At 42.4% G+C, this 24,279-nt stretch overlaps 1 pseudogene; it reads left to right on the top strand.

The window, feature by feature from the left end:
* Positions 1-23,503: 23,503 nt before the first annotated feature.
* On the top strand, positions 23,504-24,233 carry LOC115277792 (annotated as a pseudogene).
* The last annotated feature ends 46 nt before the right edge of the window (positions 24,234-24,279 follow it).

Here is a 24,279-nt window from a genome sequence, read left to right as displayed (position 1 = left end):
TTATTAACAACTGGCCGGATTTTTGCAAGTTTCTTTCTAGTCTTCTTCCCATGTGCTTTTATAAGATTTGAAACATTTTTAAAAACTTTACAACACATTTCTCCATCTTGATTGAGTTATCGCTGACATATGACATTGTGCAGGCTTATGGTGCGCAATGGGATAATTTAATACACACGTATATTGTGAAATTACTTGCATGATAAGCACAGTAAGGTTGGCCAACGCGTTCATCGCTTTGCATAGTTACATGTGTGCGTACAAGGAGAATTTCCTTAGAAGTGAATCATGGGCTGAGCTCATCTTCAGCTTTACTAATTATTCCTAAATTGCTCTCGAAAGTAGTTTTAAGAATTTACTTTCTTGGGGCGCCTGGGTGGCTCAGTCCGTTGAGCGCCCGGCTTCAGCTCAGGTCATGATCTCACGTTTCGTGGGTTTGAGCCCCACGTTGGGCTCTGTGCTGACAGCTAGCTCAGAGCCTGGAGCCTGCTTCAGATTCTGTGTCTCCCTCTCTCTCTCTCTGATCCTCCCCTGCTTGCGCTGTCTCTGTCTCTCAAAAAAAAATTAACAATAACAAAAAAAGAATTTACTTTCTTACCAGTGACGCAGGAGTGTTCTATTGTTTCACCCCCTCACCACAGTACTTGGCGTGGTCACACTTTTTAGAATTTGCCTTTCTGATATGTCGATGTCACAGTGTTGCTTCCGTTTCCATTTTCCTGGTAGCAGGTTGGGGGAAGCATCTTTTCATAGTTTTCAGCCGCCTCAATTTCCTTTTTTCCATACTGTCAGTCTTAGCCCAGTTTTCTATTGGATGGTCTTTTTCCTAACGATTTTTTAGGATCTCTCTAGAAATTCTAGTTACTAATCCTTTACACATATCTTCCCCGAGAGACTGGGTGGCTCAGTTGGTTAAGCATGCAACTCTTGATTTTGGCTCAGGCATGATCTCACTGTTCTTGGGATCGAGCCCTGCAAGGAGGTTGCTTCTGATTCTCTTTCTTCCTCTCTGTCTGCCCCCGCCCCCAACTCCACTGCACACTCACTCTCTCTCTCACCCTCTCAAAAATAAACATTTAAAAACAAACTTGAGAATAAAAATAATACAAATTAAAACAAACAAACAAAAACCAAATATCTGGGGTGCCTGGGTGGCTCAGTTGGTTAAGCACTCAACTTTGGCTCTGGTCATGATCTCATGGCTCATGGATTTGAGCCCCACAACAGGCTCTGTGCTGACAGCTCAGAGCCTAGAGCTTGCTCCGGATTCTGTGTCTCCCTCTCTCTCTGCCCCTCCCCAGCTTGCACTCTGTCTCTCTGTCTCTCTCTCAAAAATAAATTAAAAAAAAATTTTTTTTAAACATTATCTTTCCCTAATCTGGACTTATTCTTTAACTTTGCTATGATGGCTTTTTTTTTTTTTTTAAATTTTAGAGGGCTGGGAGGGGCAGAGGGACACCCAGGGCAGAGCCTGACACAGGCTCAATCCCATGAACCAGGAGATCATAAACTGAGCCAAAATCAAGAGTCTGGATGTTTAAAGGACTGAGCCACCCAGGTGACCTGCTATGTCTTTTGTTGAACAAACATTTTTAGTTTTAGCACTGTAAATGTCATGAACCTTTTAAGTTTGTGCTTTCTATGTCTTTACTAAGAATTTCTCTTCTATACTGATATCATGATACTCTCCAATATTTTCTTCTGGAAATTTTATTTTCAAAGATATGGCATGAATCCTCCTAGGATTTATTTTTCTGAATGGTGTAGATGGGGTTCTAACCTTTATATACATGGACATGTATGATCTTTCTACATATGCACAAGCCTGTTCCTGGGCACTCCCTCTCTCCCTCTCTCTCTCTCTCCCTCTCTCAAGACTTTATCAGGTTAAAGGATTTTCCTTCTTTTCCTAATTTGCTATGATTTTTTTTTTACCATGAATGCAGGTTTTATCAGATATCATTTCTGCATCTTATAAGAGACTATATGCTTTTTCTCCTTTATTCTGTTAGTAGGCAAATTATACTGTTAGTTTTGTTTGATAAATGGTGTGTTACTTTTACACATTGCTAATTTGGCTTGCTATTAATTTATTTATGATGTTTGTATTTATGTATATTCATGAGTAAAATGTATTTATGTATGTTGAGTAAAATTTGTAAACTTTCCTTTCTCATTTAGTCTGTAAAATTTTGATATCAAGGTTATATTTGCCTCATAAAATACACTGGGGATTTTTCCCTTTTTTTCTTTCTCTAAAAGAGCTTAAGATTGTTCATTTCTTCCTTAATTGTTGGTAGAACTCACAAGTAAATCCAACTGAGCCTGTTTTTTTCTTTCTGGTAAGATTTGAAATTACTGATTTAATTTCCTTAATATTTGTACATATTCAAGTTTTCTATATCATCTTGCCAGTTTGGGTAAGTTGTATATTTTTAGGAATTCGTCGACTGTAGTAACCCGATGGCCCGGAAGCTAGTCCCCAGCGATCGGATCTGCGGTACCTGTTTTGTCTGCCCCAACGGGCAAGGCGGAGAATCGTCGCGGGTCCTTCTCCTGAGGGAGGGAGAGAAACAGGGGGCAGGAGAGGGAGACGCAGAGAGTGAAGACAGACTCGCGGTTCTCCGATCAGGTGAAAGAGAGCGTTTATTCAAAGAACTGTTCTTTATATAGTCTTCAGGGGGGAAAACAAGGCAAGCTGACCTAGGCAGGCTACAGAGTCAAATGCATATCAAAGAAGCGCCCCGACTTTGCCGCAGCAATCTTGGGGGATGGAGAACTAACACTGAATACGGTTTTGATCTTTTGTGTGCCTTGGCCACTCCCGTCTAGCTCTGCAAGACAGTCGCCAAAGTTATTTTGACCAGGAAATGGCAATCTCCAGCCTCCAGATGCAAATCTTGTTTACTGGCTCACTCAACGGAGTGATAATCCTTGCCTGAGGCAGACAGAACTTGGCGCCCTGACAGTCTACTTCATCTAAATTTTCAAACTTAACATATATACAAAATTGCTCATAATATTCTCTTATCATTTAGATATTTATCATTTACTTATTAGATCCGTAATGATGACCCTTTTTTCATTCCTAAGATTGTTTATATATATTGTCTTTCTTTTTATAATGAATTCCTATCACCAGGGGATTTCCATGTTAGGAGTCTTTTTAAAGAATCAACTCTTGGCCTTATTGATCTCTTTTATTATATATTTGTTTTCTATTTCATTGATTTCTACTGTTATTACTTTTATTTTATTAATTTCTATTTTATACTTTCTTTGGGTTTGTCATTCTTTTTCCAATTTCTTGAGATGGACAGTTAACTCTTCAATGTCAGCCTTCCTTTTTTTTCTCACACATGTTTTTTAAAAAAGTTTTTACGTATTTATTTTGCGGGGGGGGGGGGACAAAGAGAGAGGATGAGAGAGAATCCCAAGAAGGCTCCAACTGAGCAGGGCTCAATCCCACAACTGTGGCACCATGACCTGAGCCGACACTAAGAGTTGGCCAGTCAACTGACTGAGCCACCCAGGTGCCCACACATGCTTTTAATGTTATGAGTTTCTTACTCAATATTAGATATTTAGTTACATTCTGCAAATTTTGATGTGTCATATTTCATTATCATTCTGATTGAAATGTTTCGTCTTTAATCTATGGGTATTTAGAAGTGCATTATTTAATTTCTAAACATATGAGGATTTACTAGTGATCTTTTGATTTCTAGCTTAATTCCACTGTGGTTAGAAAACATACTCTATGTGATTAAATCCTTTGACAGCTCTTGAGCCTTACTTTATGGTCAAAACCACATTAGTTTTTACAAATGTCCTTTGGGATTCTCTTTTATTCTTGCTGAATACTTATTTTTTAAAATATTTGTTTATTTTTGACAGAGAGAGAGAGACAGAGCACAATTGGGGGAGGGGCAGGGAGAGAGGGAGACACAGAATCTGAAGCAGGCTCCAGTCTCTGAGCTGTCAGCACAGAGCCTGACGCGGGGCTCGAACTCATAAACTGTGAGATCATAACCTGAGCCAAAGTTGGACGCTCAACCAACTGAGCCACCCAGGTGCCCCTGAATACTTATTTTAATAGTTATTTTCACTGAACAATTATAGAAGGGAAATTATCATAAACTTTTTATGTTAGAAATTTTCTTTATATAACCCTTAATCTTTCTTATTGAAGTATAGTTAGCATGTAATGTTATATTAGTTTCAAGTGTATAATATAATGATTCAACATTTATATACAATATAAAATGATCACAATCTAGTTACCATCTGTTGCCATAGAAATTTATATTTATTACAGTATTTTTGTAGATTCTTTTTTGTTGTTGTTTATTTTATGTATTTGTTTTGAGAGAGAGAGAGAGAATGGGGCAGGGGCAGAGAGAGGGGGAAGAATCCCAAGCAACCTCCATGCTTGTAGCATGTATCCTGATGTGAGGCTCTATCCCACAAACTGTGAGATCATGACTTGAGCCCAAATCAAGAATTCAGATGCTTAACTGACTGAGCCACTAGGCTTCCCCAAAGGTACTAGTGGGCATATTTCCTATCCTGTACTTCACATCCCCACGACTTACTTATTTTATAACTGGAAGTTTGTACCTCTTAATTCTCTTAATCTATTTTGCCCATCCCCCCCCTCCCCCACCAATACGCTTCCCCTCTGGCAACTACCAGTTTGTTCTCTGTATTTATGAGTCTGTTCCTGCTTTTTTTTTTTTTTTTGGTTCATTTGTTTCATTTCTTAGATAACACATATAAGTGAAATCATATGTTATTTCTCTTTCTCTGACTGGCTTATTTCACTTAATATTATACTCTCTAAGTCCATGTTGTCACAAATGGCAAGACCTATAGTTCTTTAGGCCTGAATAGTATTACACACACACACACACACACACACACACACACCTACCTCACATCTTTATCCATTCATCTATTGATGGACACTTAATTTGCTTCCATATCTTGGCTACTGTAAATAATGCTGCAATGAGCAGAGAAGTGCATGTATCTTTCTGAATTAGTGTTTTTGTTTTATTTAGATAAATTCTCAGAAGTGGAAATGCTGGGCCACATGGCAGTCCTATTTTTAATATTTTAAGGAATGTCCATACTGTTTTCCACAGTGGCTGCACAAATTTACATTCCCACCAATAGTGCACAAGGGTTCTCATTATTCCACATCCTTGCCAACACTTGTTATTTCTTGTCTTTTTAGTAATAGCTATTCTAACTGATGTGAGATGACATCTTATTGTGGTTTTGATTTGCATTTCCCTGATGATGAGTGATGTTGAGCATCTTTTCATATGTTGAGTATCTTTTCATATGTTGAGCATCTTTTCATATGTTGGCCTTCTGGATGCCTTCTTTGGAAAAATGTCTATCCAACAAGTCCTCTGCCCATTAAAAAAATTTTTAATGTTTATTTTTGAGAGAGAGAGAGAGAAACAGAGTGCAACTGGGGGAGGGACATAGAGAGAGGAAGACACAGAATCTGAAATAGGTTCCAGGCTCTGAGCTGTCAGCACAGAGCCCGATGCGGAGCTCAGACTCATGAACTGTGAGATCGTGAGCTGAGCTGAAGTTGGACACTTAACCAACTGTGCCACCCAAGTGCTACTCTGCCCATTTTTTAATCAGATTGTGGTGTGTGTGTGTGTGTGTGTGTATTGAGGTATAGTAGTTCTTTATATATGTTGGATATTAACCCCTTATTGGATATATCACTTGTAAACGTCTTCATCCATTCAGTAGGTTGTCCTTTGCCTTTACCGAGGTCTCCTTCACCAGGCCAAAGCTTGTTAGTTTGGGAGCATCCCATTTGTTTATTTTTGCTTTGACTCTGGCACAGACTCAAAGAAAATATTACTAAGACCAGTGATTTGACCCTCCGTCTTAGAAGAGAACCGAACTGGCATAAAACTCGAGCTAAGCATTTTTTCTAATACTTTGCTTCTGTTCTTTCTTGGCTAATGAGTAGTTGGCTGTCAGTCTGACAGTCACTTCTAAGGAACTCCATCTTCTCTCACTGAGAACTTTAAGGTTTGTCCTCATTCTTGATCCTTTGTAGTTACGCTAGGTGAAGATACATCCTTATCCTCTGGCTTGGTACTCAGAGCGCACTTCGGTTATTCTTACTCCATTCAGAGTCCTCACAATTACTAGCTCCTTGCTTCGCTAGCACAAAGGATTCTGCGCACTTTTTCTGGAAAGGGCTAGATCATTAATATTTTAGGCTTTGCTGGCTGCATATGGTTTCTGTCACATTTTCTTCTTCTTTCTGTAACAATTTTTTAAAAGTGTAGAAACCATTTTTAGCTCACAAGTAGCACAAAAAAACTTGTCAACTCCCACCTGGGAATACCAGTCATAACATCCCACCCCATCAGCATACATGACTCCATCTCGTCCTCTCCTCTCCAGGGACCCCAGCATCCCATCCAGGAGCTATGCGCACGCATCTCCACACTGCTACAAGCCATCACCTGCTTGACAGGAGTTCATTTAAGTCACTTGAAATCCAAGGGTTCTGCAGAAATGTAAGCTTGACACCCAAACTTGTGATTCTGAACATGTCCTAAAGGGAGACACGGCTTATTGCAATGCTACTTGAATTTTCTTCAGACTTAGACCACAGTAAAACACACATGTGCATTGTTACCCAGTGTACAGATGTGCACTACACACATACCTGAAACAGGAGGTCCATGAAACAACCCTACTTTTATCTCCTGCAGTGTGCTCTGACACCTTCTGCTTCCATTCTATTCTATTTCATTATTTTTATGTAATGTTTTAATTTTTTTTAATGTTTATTTATTTTTAAGAGAGAGAGAGAGAGAATGAGAGAGAGGGAGAGACAAAGTGTGAGTTGGGGAGGGGCAGAGACTGAGACACCAGAATCCAAAGCAGGCACCAGCCTCTGAGCTGTCAGCACAGAGCCTGATGCGGGGCTCAAACCCACAAGCTATGCGATCATGGCCTGAGCTGAAATTGGATGCTTAACAGACTGAGCCACCCACGCGCCCCTCTATTTCATTATTTTTAAAAGGATGTCACCACTCACTAAGTTGCTTTTATGACCACTGATAGGCTGAGGCTTTCAACTTGAAAAACACTGGTCTATAATACTCTTATTAGAACACTGGGAGTTAAATAGAGTTTTGTGGGCTGGCCTGGGACTCTAACCATCAGGTATAACATTGTTTTACTGCAAAATGTATTCTTATTTCCTAACAACTGGGTTTGAATCCAATTTGGGGAACTCAATCCATCTGTAAGCAGGGGACTGCCAACGTCTAACTCAGGAACATTTTCATATTAGGAGTTCATTTAGACCCAAACAAGGAGACGCTGACAGCCTTCCTAAAGTAATTCCAATACCCTTGTCTGCCTGGGAACAGAGCTTATCCAGAAGTGGTCAACCTTAGCATTTACGCAACTTCTTTTCCCTTTGAAAAATGACTTAATTTGAATTTCTCAAGACAGCACAGAAGTGATTCATTTTCCTCACAACACATGGATTGGAAGTTATTTTAATGTGTTTGCTACAAAATATAATTCTGCAGCTGCCCAAAGGGTTTTTGAAATCTACCGGTTTCTGTTCCTATGGTTCTAGCTATTCTCAGGCAAGACTGCTCCTGTCCTAACCGGTCCTAGAAAGAGGTAATCTGGCAGGATGGAGGCTCCTCAAAAGATGACAAATAGAACTACCATATGGTCCAGTAATTCCACTACTAGGTACCTACCCCAAAGAAATGAAAACACTAATTCAAAAGGATATATGAACTCCTATGTTTATTGCAACATTATTTACAATAGCCAAGATATGGAAGTAACTCAACTGTCTATCAACAGTTGAATGGACAAAGAAGATATGATACATATATACAATAGAATATTACTCAGCCAGAAAAAAGAATGAAATCTTGCCATTTGCAAGAACATGAATGGACCTAGAGGGTGTAATGCTAACTGAAATAAGTTACTATATGATTTCACTCATGTGCAATTTAAGAAACAAATGAATAAATAAAAAAAAAAGAGACAAACAAAAACTCCAGACTGTTAAATATAGAGAACAACCTGGTGGTGGCCAGCGGGGCGATGGGTAGGGGGGTAGGTGAAATATATAAAGGGGGTTAAGAGTACATTTACCTTGATCAGCACAGAAAAAATGTGTAGAACTGTTGGATCATTATATTGTACACCTGATACAGCATTGCATGTTAATTATACTTGAATACAAAAGGAAATAAATAAATAAATAAATAAAATGTCAGGCAGTTTGGGGAATATTTCCCCATGCCCCCAAATTTCATCAAAGCTATATTTAGGAATTTTGAGAATATCATTGGGAATGGCAGAGCCTGGCTTTAATTTTAGGGGTTTGCAAGCCCTTTTACCCTATTTTATATAAATTTGAACAGCAGTCTAATCCAATGAACACTAAACCGTGTGCATATCATTAGTTACCCTCAGACTTCTTTTGAAGATGTATAAATTAATCATTTTATGTAATTATTGCAGAAAATATAGGGGTTTGGAAGTACACGGATGTCTCCTACCAATTGTGATCACTTTTAAAATACACTCTACCATCATTTACTTTTTTCTACCCCTCAAAAATAAAAGCTGAATATATCCCTTCCTCATAGCAAACACCAGCCCCACAGCCTCCGTCCAGAGTGACGACGCAGAGGGAGGACGAACGCTCGCCCACGGGTCCTCCAGGTGGCTGGAAGCCAAGCCTGGGTCTCTCCTCGAGGAGTCCATGCGCCCAGCTGTCGCCAGACTGTGTCTATCCTGGGACTTCTGATCTGAATCACCCTGTGAGAGAGCAGTGTAGGGCCCCAAACGGTCCGTGAGAGAGAAGGTTTCAAGCTTCTAAAATTTTCCTCTCATTCCGTTGTGAGACCCTTTAGCCTCTCAGACTGTCATCCGGGGCTAGTTCTTTCACCTCCTAAGTAAGCTTCAGTGTCCTCATCCATAACGAAGGAATCACTGCACCCACCCGCTTTGGGGACAAGAAGACAGTTCGCTGATACGGGAGAAATAACAGTCTAGCATCTGACACATGGTGAGCCATTCCAATAAATGTCTCCGCCTACTTTTTTTGTTCCAGATTCTCATTTTATTTTTATTTATTTATATTTTTGAGAGAGAGAGAGAACACGTGTGAGCAAGAAGCAGAGAGAGGGGGAGAATCCCATGAGGGGGGAGAGGGAAAGAGGGAGATAGAGAGAGAAGGAGAGGGAAATAGAGAGAGGGGCTCTCCTGAAGTGGGGCTCAGGCTGACCTGACACGGGACTTGAACTCACAAACTGTGAGATCATGGCCTGAGGCGAAGTCAGATGCTTAGCTGACTGAGCCACCCAGGCACCCTAGTTTTTCATTTTAAAATAAATGAAAGTAAATTTTCATTTTGAAATAAATGAAAATAAATTTTCATTTTAAAATGAAATTGAAAATAAAATGTCAAAACTCTATTTGCTGGGGCTTCCGGTTCAAGGTGAGTCACTGAGTGCTGGCATCTGCTTTCCCTCCCTCGTTCTGCCGCTTCTGCCACGCTTTCCACCGCACGTGAGACATCACTCACATGGCAATAAAGGCATAAACCCGTAACTGCAAAGAGACTAGGAGAGGGACCGCCATTGGACGTTTCAGTGCAGGAAACGCCACCTCTGACTGCTGACAGCCTCGCCAGCCTCTGGCGACAGAAAGGGAAATCAAGTCGGGCACGAAGGAAGGCAGTGGCTGGGAGCGGTCTCCTCTGATTGGCACAAAAGTCATGACGTGGGAGCGGCGAAGGACAGTGCTCCCCATCTGCAGTGCAAAAACAGAGTATTCGTTTTCAAGCGTGAAGAATCCACTCATGGAAGATTTCGGTGGAAGTACAGACCAAAATGCAGTCTTATCAACCTTGACGGAGGATGTACAGAGTAAGTACATTAGGAGCGGGGCTCTGAGCTAGTTAGGGTCCGGATTTCAACTCCAGCTCTGCCTTCTTAAAACGACTCTTAAGTAAAGACTAGAGCAAATGGGGTGGGTGCTAATCGGGAGGAAATGCATTCCAGGCAACAGGAACAGCAAGGATGAGGAAACTGAGGCAGAAGTAAACCTGGTGTGTTTGGCAGCATGCATGTCCCTCAATGCGGGACAGTGATAAGTTCAGAGACCCAAGAGTATGCAGTTGCAGCCATTAGAAAAAATAGAATGCTATCAAAATTCACCAGAGATGAATGAAATGTTTCTGATAAGTCATAAAGTAGCATATTATTTAAGGATATTCAGGTGGCCACCAGAAGACCTTGAAATGAAAAGTATTGAAAGAGGATGACTCTGGAAAATGGTTCTGGGGATAGGAGAGGAGGTAATAGTGCACTTTATTATTAAATCTGCACAACAAAAACCCATGTGCATATCATTTTGCTTTTATAAAAGGGAAATGAAATTAAAAACTCTCCAAGTGGAAAAAAACGTATTTGTCTGCGAGGGAAGTGTTCCTAACAGAATCTGCATCATTTATACGCCCCTGAAGGAGCTCAACAGCAAATATGTCCCAGGTGGACTCTCTACCTTTTGCACATTCCCGAAAAAGTTTTTCCACGCTTCTGCAATTTTCTTGGAAAACAGATTATGCAAATTACTTCACACACTTCTGTTGGAACAGCCCCCTGGCTGCCACATTTTCTGGCCGGAGACTCTTCAGTCTCTCCAGTCTTCCAGAAACTACAGATGTGAGTTGGAGTACAGCAGATCTGGACACCCAAGGAGAAAATGATAAAGAGATGCGACTTAAGAGCAGAAAGAAGGTCTTTGAAAGTGTCCTGGGCCCACAGTGGCCACGTGAGACCAGAGGCAAGCACCTACTACATGTGGTAACTGTGAGGCATCATCACAGTCCCAGCGGCATCCATGAGATCTCTCATGACACCATGATATGTGATCTCTCATGAGAGCACTGCCCCTTCTAGAGGCCGCCCATCCTATGGGCGTCGCGGCCACACTTCTGTAGGATATGCAAAATGCAGGAAAGTTAACATGCTAATAACCAGAAAACTGTCTTAGAGTTCACTAGGCACCAAGCTGGATTTACCCCTCTTTTCATTAAAACCTGAAAATCTAGTTGCCTAATACCCAAGGCCACGATAAATACAAAATTCAGAATTGTGGTTAAGAATCAGCTAGAGATCGTCTAGATGGAGAAGGGCAAGAAGCCTGATGCAACGATATTACCAGTGCTCCGGTTCCTAAGTTAGGTGGCGGGTCCACAGTGTATATTCTTATTTACATGTGGAATCCACATATTCTCTTGTATGTGTCAGATGTTAGTGATACATTTTTAAGGAGGAAAATCTGTTGCCTGAGAAAGACACATCTATCACATCACTCTACCACATCATTCCATTTCTTAATAACATGAAGCTATAGCTTGTTTTGTTTTTACCATGTTTTAAGCTACTACACAGACATTTCACTACTTCAGAAAAATACTGTGTGGTGTCTGGTGGAAGTACAGGGATTTAGAATCGAAACAATTCAAGTTTGACACCTGTGGTCTCTAATACTCTCGAGTCTTCAGCTGTTGATTTTTATTCTTAAAGCTACTTTTCCTATTTCACCTGTTCATATGCGTTGTCTTGACTGTGTCAAAATTTACGATCTTTTCCAGAAAGGCACTGTCCTCCTATCAACTCTAGTCTGGAGAATGGCGCGTATTGTGGTCAGGACTGACTTCAGAAACAGTCATTTCTGCCACAGGCAATGCCACAGTATGCTTCCCATGGGCAACTGCACCCACCCGCATGCTGAATCCTAGAGCCTTAGCATGGGCTGCGTGAACCCTGGACTTCCGCTTGCCCAGCTGGGAGAGGCCGACACACAGGCTTAGGTTGGCGGACATTCAAAGACATGACTTGAAAGCTTAGAAGATTGTCAGTCTAAGAATTCTTGTAAAGCCGAGTGCCTGGGTGGCTCAGTTGGTTGAGCATCCAAGTCCAGCTCAGGTCACGATCTCATGGTTTGTGAGTTCCAGCCCCATAACAGGCCCGCTGCTGTCAGCGTGGAGCCCACATCAGATCCTCTGTCCCCTTCTGTCTCTCTGCCCCTCCCAGCCCCTGTGCTCTGTCTCTCTAAAATACAAATTTTAAAAAATTAAAGAAAAAAGAAGTCTTGTTAACTTATACTAAGAGGTCATGTAGTAAAACACTCACTCAAACTCAAGTGGCCACAATCCTTGAGACTGACTCCAAAGACAGACACCAACAAGTCCTTCCACGCCTGTGGATGTCCACCACTCCTCCATCAACACATGGAGCCTGTTTCCTCCTCCCGAACCTGAAGAGGCTCTGCTTCTTGCCTTAACCAACAGAACATGGCAGACGTAAGCCGGTGACGGCTGTGGGCCCGGTCCATACGAGATCTCTCAGCTTCTACTTCCACTCTTGCAACATGGCGCCTCTACATAAAGAGGCCCAACTACTGTGGTGGAAAGACCACTTGGACAGAGAGACCCAGAGAGAGGAGACGGTGGAGGGGGAGGGGAGGAGGGAGGGGGACTGGTCAGTCAGCAGTTCCAGCTGTCCTAGCCCGGGCAAGTAAATCTTCCTCATTTCCTAGAACTGCTGTAATGCAGTTACATACTGGGTGACTTAAAACAAGAGGAAATGTATTCTCTCACTCTTCTGGAGGCTACGAGTCCACAATCAAGGTGTGTCGGCAAGGCTGGTTCCTTCTGCAGGTTCTGAGGGGGAGTGGGCTCCTTGCTTCTTCCAGCTCCCGGTGGTTCCCAACAATTCTCGGTGTTTCTGGGCTTACGGTGAGGTCACTCTAGCATCTGATTCTCTTGTTACATGGTGTTCTTCCTCTTTTCCTCTATCTGTAAGGACACCGGCCATGCTGAATTGGGGCCCATTCTACTCCAGCACGGTCTCATCTTAGCTAATTACATCTGCAAAGACCCTTTTCCAAATAACATCACTTTCTCAGGCTCTGGGTAGATGTGAAATTTGGGAGATACTTTTCAACTCTGCACAAAAACCATCTTGAACAATCTTGCCCCACTCAAGCCTCCAGCCACTGCAGCTGCATGAGAGACTCAGGGAGCGAGTAGAACCACCCAAAGTACTTCCTTTGCCTGCCCCAAACTGCAAATGAATGAATGTTGTTATAAGCCAGTCAATTTGGGGATGGTCTGTTATAGAGCTAACCAAGTCAGTCCTTTTGAAACCGCAGAAGAGGCGATTTTAACAACCATTGGCACAATTACTAGTAAAATGCTGTTAATATATGAATGGAACTACTAGTAAAAGGATGGGAACACTGGGGTTTTTGCAAAAAGCTAGTGTAACTCTCATGAGATGTCTTACATCGATTTCATTCCATTGTTTTTCTTCACCCAAGGATTTCTCAGAGGTGATTTCCTGTTTCAAATGGGGGGGGGAGGGAGGTGCTTTATGCCTCAAAATGACTGTAAAATGTTGAGTAACATGGAAGGAATGTGAACATCTCTGACCCAGAGAAGAGGGTTTTGTTTCTTCTGAAGGACAGTGGATTTTACTATATTTGACCCCGGAAAGAAAAAGGAAGGGCATCCATTGCTTTACAGTTGATGTCCTATTCAGAAAAGATTAGAAGGTGGACAGACTTAAGGTGTGAAAAGAAAAAGGAAGTCTTACTTGAACCAGGGGTTTAGTAATTCAACCCTCGCCTCACTTATACAGATAAGTTCAAGTCTCCAATCTTCTGAAAGCCTGTTTCAAACCGGATGAAGGAAATGATAGGCTGCCAATTTTCCATAACATCCTCCCAAAACTATGCAGGATGAAGCAGCAAATGCTAGTCTCTTATGACCCTAGAAGTGGCAAGGCCTGACATCAAACTGTTGCATAAGAAAATATAATTAAGTTGGGGGGAAGTTCTCCAAAAAGGGGGTGGACCATGACTATCAGTGTCCACTGAGAAAATAGTTAGGAATCTTCATATAAAGACAAGGACATAGGAGACTCAAATTTTAAGTCACAAGGTAGTCTTTTCACTTACTAACCATGAACATGAGGTAGGTTTCCTGTGCCACTTACCATTTTAGATTCCTCACAGAGAAAAGGGGATAATAATACCACACTTGCCTCAAAAGGTCATTGCAAAAAATATGGAACTGAAGTGTGAAAGCACTCTGAACACTCCAAACATGACAAATATGAGCTTTAATTATTACTGCTCAGCATATATTTAAGTACATTTGTGGGGAAAATATTTTCTGCAGTGCCAATTTCAGATATGGCTCATTAAAAGGAATTTCTAAAGAAATGTGGGGGGTGGGGGGGGCCGCCTGGGTGGCTCAGTGGGTTGAGCGTCTGACTTCAGTTCAGGTCATGATCTCACAGTTCATGAGTCTGAGCCCTGTGTTGGGCTCTGGTCTGACAGCTCGGAGCCTGGAGCCTGCTCGGATTCTGTGCCTCTCTCTCTCTCTGCTCCTCCCTGCTCACGAGCTCTCTCTCTCTCTTAAATATAAAATAAAACATAAAAACATTAAAAAACAGTGTGGAACGGAGGTGGTGACAGCAGCCCTGTCACCAACGTCACCAACAGGATGTATTCCATCAACATTATTTCCCACTTCACTTCAACTCTGTCCAAGGATTCCAGAACCTTCTTCTGTAAAATCCTCTATCCCCCTCTCCTCATGTATTTATGATGATCATTATTTGCAGTAGGTGAGCTTCCGCTAACGTCCTCTAAGACCACCACCCTTCTGGAACCTCCACACCAGGCTTGGCTGTCACCTCCTATTTACCATCAAGTTAAATGCAGACCATTGCCAAGATAAGGCTGGTGTCTGAAGCATATGTTTTCTCCTTAGGGTTTTGATCACCAGCCAGTTTGGCATCTTTGGAGATGATGGGAAGAGAGAAGATTAGATTTATTGTTCTACGCCATCATACAGTCTTCTGACATTTGGATTTCCAAGCAAGTTCTAAGAGACACTGATTAAGTGTTAAGTCTTGCCAACTAAGCATCAGACAACTGACAAAAATTCTGTCATTCTTACAGATAGCCTCTAATATTAATACTACCATTTTCTCCATTTGTAAGTAAGAAAACTGAAGGTCAAAGATCTTCAGTAAGGTACCTGAAGCCCCAGAACTAAGACACGGTGGCATCGGAACACACGCCGCGGTGGCTGAATTCCAGGAGGTAAGCTCTTACTATTACACAATCCTCTGCTTAGAATCCTCACGTCAGGACTAGAGAACTGATGGCACAGCTCACACACTCCTCCACTTGCTGGAAGGTGGCGCACTGCAGGTGAACACACAGGCGACGGCATGTCTGTGCTGTTTTGGTAGGAATTTAGTCATCCAGGATTGACTTCCTGCGGCTATGCTATAGATGAGCTCTTCTGCTTCTATTCTGGTAACCAAACTCATACTATTTGTCCTTTCATATTCAAGCTAATGATTTTTTTTTCAGTGATAGTTACAAAAAAAGTCTAAATTTCTAAGGATGACCTTCAAGACTCTCTGCGAGGTGGTCCTCTCTTACTTCCTGTGTCATCTCTCCTAATCCTTCTTCTTTTGTGCAAAGCATTAGGAAATCCATATTAAGGATCACGACCTGTAAGTTCCATGTCCAATTATTTTCTTATGATGCATTTTTCATGTAGGATGGCGTTCCCATCTAGGATGAATTCCTGTCAATATTTCAAAAATCCTAGTACAAACTAAAGCTACCTGGAATAATAACTTCAGAGACTAATTAAAATATTTAATTTCTTGGCTTTTGGCCAAAAATGCTAACTCAGCAGGAGAATGCTGATGATCTCATCTGATTAGAAATTCTGATTACCAGTAATGTATGGCTTTTGCTCCCATGTTGAGAAGTAAAGTATCTCTTGAAAAACGTAAATTTGTTTATAATGACAAAATCATTGTACAAACAACGTGGGACAGGGGAAGAGATAGGCGATAAAAGTACCCCTTGTTGACAGAACGTTTAGGAGCCAAGTGACCTAGAGTGGTCTTGATTCTAGCACTTTTTCTTGTTGAAACCCATCTCGTATAGATGCTTCTTCCTCTGTGAAGTCTCCCTCTGGGTTAGCTGGGAGAAGTAGTCCCTCCTTGTTTTTTGGTCCTCGGAAATAGTATATGTGCTGTTGTCATAGCAACTTCTGTATTTTCGCAGCTCTAAGAGGATATCAAGTATAATCTGCCCCATTATCCCGTGTACCACAAAGAGTAAAAGAAAAACACTACCAACTAAACTATGACACACCATCTCGATTTCAACGTGTGAAAAAGTACCAAAAAAGTGTGTTAGAGAATTAATAGATACAGTATTATGAGTAATATGCATTTCATTTCCCTTATATCTCCAGGACCTTACACTATGCCTTATGTGCGGTGTATATGCAACGTGTGTGTTACAGGAATTGTTAGCTCATCCTATAGGTGTCCTAAAAGACTCCCGATGCTAGTGACACACTAAGGCTCTCAGTGAGATTTCATGCCCTGTCCCTACCTTTTGCATAGACTTGTAGACCAGTCTTGTTTATAAATCAGACAATAAACAAGAAAGCATGTGATTTTAACAGATTCCTCATCTACATACCAGTTAGAAGTAAACATTTTCACTAAAACATTATTTCTTAGATTTCTATTGAGTCCTTTATTAAATTTATTTGTAGTGCTATGTGGAGATTTTCATGTTTGCAACTCTTGAACAATTTACTTTTGAAATTAAGCAAAGAGAAGGAAAAGCAGAAAAGAGAAGGGAGAGAAGGAAAAATCTATTGGAAACTGAAATCTCTTGTCTTTTTCCCAAAAGACACCATAGTCTTAGTGGACCAAAGGATGCTTCAGTAGCTGGATAGTTTGATGGGTGATATATCAGTCCATTATGACTACAATATGCTACATTAAAAATGACATCAGGGGCACCTGGGTGGCTCAGATGGTTAAGCACCAGACTTCGGCTCAGGTCGTGATCTCACGGTTTGTGAGTTCAAGCCCTGCATCAAGCTCTATGCTGACAGCTCAGAGCCTGGAGCCTGCTTCAGATTCTGTGTCTCCATCTCTCTCTGCCCCTCCCCGGCTTGCTCTCTGTCTCTCTCTCTCTCAAAAATAAATAGTGTTAAAGATATTTTTTTAAATGACATCAAAACTTCAGTGCTACATAATAATACACATTTATTTAGTTCACCTGGTTTGGCTGTGTGTTCTGCTGACCTGGGCTGGACTTACCCATGTATCTGCGGGTCAGCTGGGCATCCGCTGGTCCAGGCCGGGCTGAGCTGGGGCAGCGAGACGGGAGTGGCCTTGCTCCACACGCCTCTCGTCTTCTTCTTGGCACCAGAGATGTGTCTTCCTGTGGAAACTGGCAGAGCACACAAAACATACTTGGCCTCGTTAGACCTAGGCTCAGAACTGCACACTGTCACTTTTACCATAGTCTAGGGGCCAAAGCAAGTAATATATCCAAACTAAAGTCAAGAGGCAGGGACCCTGAGCCTCCCTCCTTAGAAAAGGCCTTGCAAATTCACATGTCAAAGGGCTTAATTACAGGAAGGGGTGAAGAATTAGGGGTCAGTGATGCAATTCTACCACGTGTGGTAATAATGGCATCCTACACATAAGTACTGAGTTTACAAAGAATAATCACAAACATTTTTTCATTTAATTTCACAGCTAGACCAAAAGGGCAAAGCAGATATCATTATTCCCACTTAACTAAAGAAAAGAGGGAAACTCGGAGAATTTAAGTAACTTGTCCAAGATATAGACTATTAAATGATTGATAGGGAATTAAATCAGAATTATCAAGTGTATTAAACAGACACGGAAGTGGTTCAGATAGAATTCAAACTGTGCTCAGTAGTTCTTGGTGGATTGTCACACACGATTCCATTGTAGGCACAGGGCTGGTATGTTTCAGGAAAGGGCTAGGTCAATTTAGAAGAATCACAATATTGAGCTCTATCTTCAGGAACAATCAACCACGCCTGAAGATTCTAGTAGTATGCTCTGGCTAGTTTCCAGGCTACATTTATAAACAAGAATTGCTGCTTGTTTTCACACAAATACATTAATTTGTGAAGGGATTGGGCTAAGAGTACAAAGAATGATGAAAATCCAAATTGGACGCAGCACTGAAATGCAAACAGCATCACACACTGATAAACTGCTTATGGATTTTCTGTCTTCAACTGATTGGGGGGAAAAAAAACTATTTTGAGGTGATGAACTGTAACATGTTGGAAGTAATTGGTTTAGTAAGGAAAAGGGTGTTAATTTAGAAATATCAATACTCCTACCCTCCTGGTGGATTATATATAGACGGAACCAAAATAGAGCTGCCCAATGATCTGATAGTTTATTTTTCATTTACCACCATGTATGTCTCAGAGTTGGCACTCAGAATAAACGGGCTTTTGCATTTTCCAGAAACACAAGTGCCTTGCTATCTACTCCCTGCCACTTATATACAGAGGGAGAAAGCATGAAATCAAGGTCACTTAATGAAATAGGGATTGGGACTATAAGATACAAGGTGAATTGAAATCTCCAGTAATCATATTAAAAACAATTTTTTTAATGTTTCTTTTTGAGAGAGACATACACAGAGTGTGTGTGGGGGCGGGTAGGACGGTCAGAGAGAGAGGAAAGACACAGAATCTGAAGCAGGTGCCAAACTCTGAGCTGTCAGCACAGAGCCTGATGTGGGGCTTGAACTCACAAACAGTGAGATCAGACCTGAGCTGAAGTCGGACGCTTAACCAACTGAGCCACCCAGGCGCCCCACCAATAATCATATTAATAATATTTAGTCAACTTAACCTTCAGAAGAAAGCTTCCCTGAGGTTTTCTAGTTAGTTCTGCCCAAGGATAGGACCACTGTCATTTGATCTCACAGGCGCCCATGTTGTTCTTGTTACATTATGTAAATGGAAAGTATTTCTTCATGGACTCTCTTTATCAGCCATGTTGCTTCCTAGACTGTAAGCCTTATGAGAGGAGATCAGTAAGTTCTGGTTCACCTTTTTTTCTTGCCCCTTCTACCTCATTTCAGCACATTGTGAACCAAAATGGAGGGGTATGAGAGAGCTTGGAGGGGGGCTGTGTTCTTGATTAGCTGCCCCCACCTCCTTCCCAATGGCTTCTCCTTGAGAGTGAGATCAAAATCCTTAACATAATCCACAAGGCACTGGGTACTCAGGCCCCTTCTTACCTCTTTTTTTCTGTCTCTGGACTTCGCACTTTCAAGCTCCAGGTTCATGGCCTTCACTGCACTTGTTACAGCTCCTTGAATCCACTGCGACCCCACCTGTCCCAGGGCAATTGTGGGTATCACCCTTTCTGCCCTGAATTCTGGGCATGCCCTTGTCCCGTCTTAAATAACCTGTCTCTCAGCTGTAAGTCAACATCATTCCTGACTCTTCAGAACAGGTCAGGCTTCCCATTGGTGTCTCTCAGAGAATCCACACCGTTCTCTTTGGTAACACAAACCACAGTTGTTATTTTTCATTTGTTTGTGTGATTATTTGATTACTACATTCCCTCTGGACTGTAAGCTCTATGAAGGCAGGAGCTGTGATGACTTTTGCTTACCACATAATACTCAGGATCTTTCCTCCTCATCAGATCGCTAGGGCTTAACACTGTGCCTAAGCTTTTGGTCAGAACTCAAAAATATTTATTAAAATAATCAATCAATAGAAGAAACACATATACATCTTTTACATCTCTTTTCTCTCTTCCTTAGGGATGAGGACCGAGAGGAGATAGATCTGGTTCTACAAATAACTTCGGTTGGTGTATCAATAAATTTGAATTCAAGTGACCTTGGTTTTAGCCAAGAAATTGTCTATAGCTTCTCTACAAATACATGGCAAAAATTTTAACTCACTACAGGCCACCTCTTTGCAATCTTCCAATATAGAAAAAGGTACGGATATATCTCCTTAGAGAGAGAAAGAGAGAGGGCTTTCTTCCAAGCTATCACTTCCTACCACCAAGCCAATCATTAATGAGCTTGCTAACTCTGACACTCATTATAGTTTATCACTTGTATTTTAAAACTCAGTCTATACCCACCCCGCCACATATGGTCACAGCTTGTTTGCAAAGAATGCTGATCATGCTTTCAAACAAAACTGTTCCCATATGCTGTGATTCATCCCCCCTTCCTGCCTGGGCTTCATTTGTTTTAGAATTGGAGTTTAATTTTGAAAGTGGTTGCTGTGACAGGAAGTGACTGGGGGAGGAAGGATTAGCCTAGACGGATGGATGCGCTGCATGGTGCTTATTCAACCCAAGCCGGGATCAGACTGTTGGATTGGGAAAACCCCTTAAAGGAATACCGAGTTCCCACCTAAGCCCTTCCTTTCAGTTTAAAGTCGGGGAATATGGGAGACACGGACATAGAGGGAAGGCCTTCCTTTCCAGAATGCACGGTAGTTCCATTCCTTACACTACAACTGGACCCAACTGCGGGTCAGTTGCTGACTGGAGTGACATTTGGAGAAGTGGAAGCATTCCCATCTCCAGAGAATATGAATGAGGCCAAGGAATGAGTTGGGTGATTGTTTATTACAATTCAGTGGAAGAACTTTTAATGAGGTTAAATGTTTGTAATATATAAAACTAACTTAGCATTCTTGGATAATTCATTCCTTCAATAAATCCTATCAGTATCGAGAGCCTTCCTAGGTATTGGGGATACAACATTGGTAAAACAAACAAACAAATAAAAAACAGATAATCCCTGCCCTCACAGAGCTTACATTCTAATGGGGGAGGGTGAAGAATTAAACAACTAAGCAAGAATACGTATGCCAGACTCTCATATGGCTGTGAATGAAGTAAGAAAGGAAAAGCATTACAATGTGAGAGTGAGTGAGGGTGGATGGCTATTTTTTATTTTTATAATGTTTATTTTTGAGGGAGACAGACAGAATGTAAGTGGGGGGAGGGGCAGAGAGACAGAGGGAGACACAGAATGTGAAGCAGGCTCCAGGTTCTAAGCCACCAGCACAGAGCCCGATGTGGGGCCCATACCCCCGAACCCTGTGATCACAACCTGAGCCGAAGTCGGATGCTTAACCGACTGAGCCACGCAGGTGCCCCTGGACGGCTGGTATTTTTAAAAGAGTGGACAGAGAAGGTCTCATCTATCAAGTGAAGAAGTAAGCCAGGTGGCTGTGGGAGGCAGCAGGTCAATCTAAGCAGATGGAAGAGCAAATGCAAAAGTCCCAAGGTAGGGACACATTTTGTATGCTCAGGGAACATCAAGGAAGCTAATAGTATGAAAGTGGAATGTCCGAGATAAAGTCAGACAGGTAAAAAGGGCCCGAGTTAAACAGAGCTCTGTATGTTGGTTATGAAAATCGTGTATTGTACTCTGTCTGAGAAGGGAAACAACAGAAGGGTCTCGAATAATGAGTGACGCGATCTGAATTACATTTTTAAAGGTACACTCTGGCTGCTGTGCTGAGACTAGACCATAGTGAGGGGGCGAGGGTAGAAGCAGAGAGGTCAGGTAGACAGGAGGCTACTGGGAGAATCCGGGCACTCTGGTGGCACTCTGCAGCATGGCTGTCAGAGAGGAAATGCTGAATTGATTTGGTGGCTGCCATGACAAATTATCACAGACTGGGTGCTGAAGACAACAGGAACTAATCCTCTCTCAGTTCTGGAGTGCAGAAATCCAAAATCAGCATCCCTGGACCACAGTCTAGGTGTGAGCAAGGCTGTGCGTTCTGGCCTCGGAGAGCTTCTGGTAGCTGTGTCTTTCCTTGACCTGTGGCCACATCCTTCCAGTCCCCAAGGTGGCCTCTTCTAAGCTCTGCTCTATCTTCACAGCCCCCGTCTCCTCTGGGGGAGATCCCAAATCTCCCTGTCTCCTCCTTAAGTTCACATGTGTTTATATGTAGGTCTCACGTGGATGATCTCCCCATTTCAGGATCATTGATCAATGCTCCAGTCCCCCCTTTGAAAGCCATTTTGGGTAACAGTCACAGATTCTAGGGATTAGGATATGAATCTCTTGGAAGGGGGGCAATTTTCCAGCCTACAATAGAAGTAGTAAGTCACGGATATTTCTTGAAGGAACAGCCAATGGGATTTTCTGGTCAATTACTTGTTGGCTGGGGCAGAGAGGAGTAAAGGACAATTCTGAGATTTTTGGCCAGAGCATCTGGACTCTTCCTCAGAGGAAGATTCTGGAAAGAACAGGTTCAGGGAAGCAGGTTAGGAGCTCATTTTTCTTATATGTTGTTTGAAATGTCTATTAAATATCTAAGTTGTAATTTAAGGAGGGAGTTAGACATAAATCTGGATTCCAGAGACGACTGGACAAGGATTATAAATTTGTGAATCATCAGAACATGGATGGAATAAAAGCCACAAGACAAAGTGAGATTACCTAGCACATGCTTTTGAACTGTGTTCACTTGGCCAACAGAACTCTACCCCAGAATCGTTTTTCTTGTATGGTTCCAGATTAGCACTGACCAAAAAAGAGATGTGCATGAAACTGGGAGGTGGAAGTGAGGGGCGTTTGATTAGATGCGGACGGAGACAGACACTTAGGTCCTGATGGTCCAGCTCATGCTCTTCTCCCCACTCTGCATCCAGCTCCTCTTCCCAATTGGTGGTCCTCTTGGCCAAGAGCAGCCCCAAGCCCACCACCAGACTCAGAGACAACGGCCTTCCATAGACTTCTCCATCTCTCTGCTGTGATCCCACGGTAGCAGGTGGGTGTGTCTCTGGAAGTCCCAACTCTGGTCCCTCACCCTTGTGCTTCCTAGTCACGAATTCTGCTCCAATCTCTTCCTGCCCCATTGCAGACCTTCCTTCCCAATTATATAAGGTCTTATTCCAACAATAGACCCCAATTCCATTGTGGTTGTGCTTCTCAGGTTAAACCCTGACTACCCAGAGGCCTGGGGCATGAATCCAGACAGGGAAACCTCTAAGAACGGAGCCCTGGGGCTCTCCAAAGTTTGGAAATCAGAGAGAAAAGGAGGAATCAGTGAAGGAAGCTAGGCAGGACTGGCCACTGGGAATGGGAAAAGAGGTTACATCAAACTACAATTTTTAAAAGCTGGTAATTATTAATTATTAATGAATAAGTCATATTTTAAATTATTTCACTGTTGGAATACCCCTATAACACTTCTATCCATACATTTCTGGCTGCTTACTTTTTGATCAGCTCTTCATATTACAATGATTTGATATTATTATTTTCTAAAGGGAAAATAGAAAAATAATCATTCTTCCTTCTAGGCTGACTGATCTCAGTTTTTAAATTATTTTTAATTTGTATGCATGAAATGCATAAAATCAGTGTATTCACAAACAGGTTTCTTCAGTGTTTGTGATCCTGTTGGAAGTCTGGGCTCCACAGAAAGAGAATCTTCTAAGTTTGGGCTGTAGTCATGCTCTTGGGTTTATGTCTCCCTGCTGGTGTCACCGGGATGGCCTCCCAGAACTGCGACCCAGCCACGGCCAGTGTCACTGCCACCCGCAACGTTGCTGAGCCCAAGCGGGGTCACCAGCCGGGGCCCCATGGGCAAGTAGGACAAGCAGGAGCTGATCACCCTCATGATGTCTGGTGACAAAGGGATTTCCCTGGATCAGACCACGGTTGGGGATCATCCGCGGAGCAGCTGGCGTAGTACATGAAGACGTGAGGTAGAAGCCCTCTCTGGAGCTCCCTGGGAGCTATCTTTACAATGCCCCCACGGTCAAGTGCCTCACGCCCAGCTACGACCCCAGTGTGGACACCCAGGGTAACATCTGCCTCAATATCCTAAAGGACCATCCCACTGTCCATACAGAGCCTGCTGGGAGAAGCCAACAGTGATAGCCCTTTGAACACACAGCTGCCGGGCTCTGGAAAAACCCCCACAGCCTTTAAGAAGCATCTGCAAGAGGGGCGCCTGGGCGGCTCAGTGGATTAGGCGTCAAGCTGCTGACTTTGGCTCAGGTCATCTCATCATTTGAGTTCGAGCCCCACATAAGGCTCTGTGTGGACAGCATGCGGTCAGCTTGGGATTCTGCCCCTCTGCCTCTCTCTCTTCCCCTCCCTTGCTCATGTGCTTTATTTCTCTCTCTCTCTCAAAATAAATAAACTTCAAAACAATTTTTTTAAAGCTATATCTACAAGAAACCTACTCAAAGCAGGTCTCCAGCCAAGAACCCTGACCCTCTAGCCTCTCTTCTTGTACTGTCTTTCCTTCTTCTCTGGAGA

This window comes from Suricata suricatta, chromosome 14, assembly GCF_006229205.1.
Source record: "Suricata suricatta isolate VVHF042 chromosome 14, meerkat_22Aug2017_6uvM2_HiC, whole genome shotgun sequence".
Classification (NCBI taxonomy): Eukaryota; Metazoa; Chordata; class Mammalia; order Carnivora; family Herpestidae; genus Suricata; species Suricata suricatta.
This window is presented reverse-complemented; position numbering and strand designations above follow the sequence as displayed.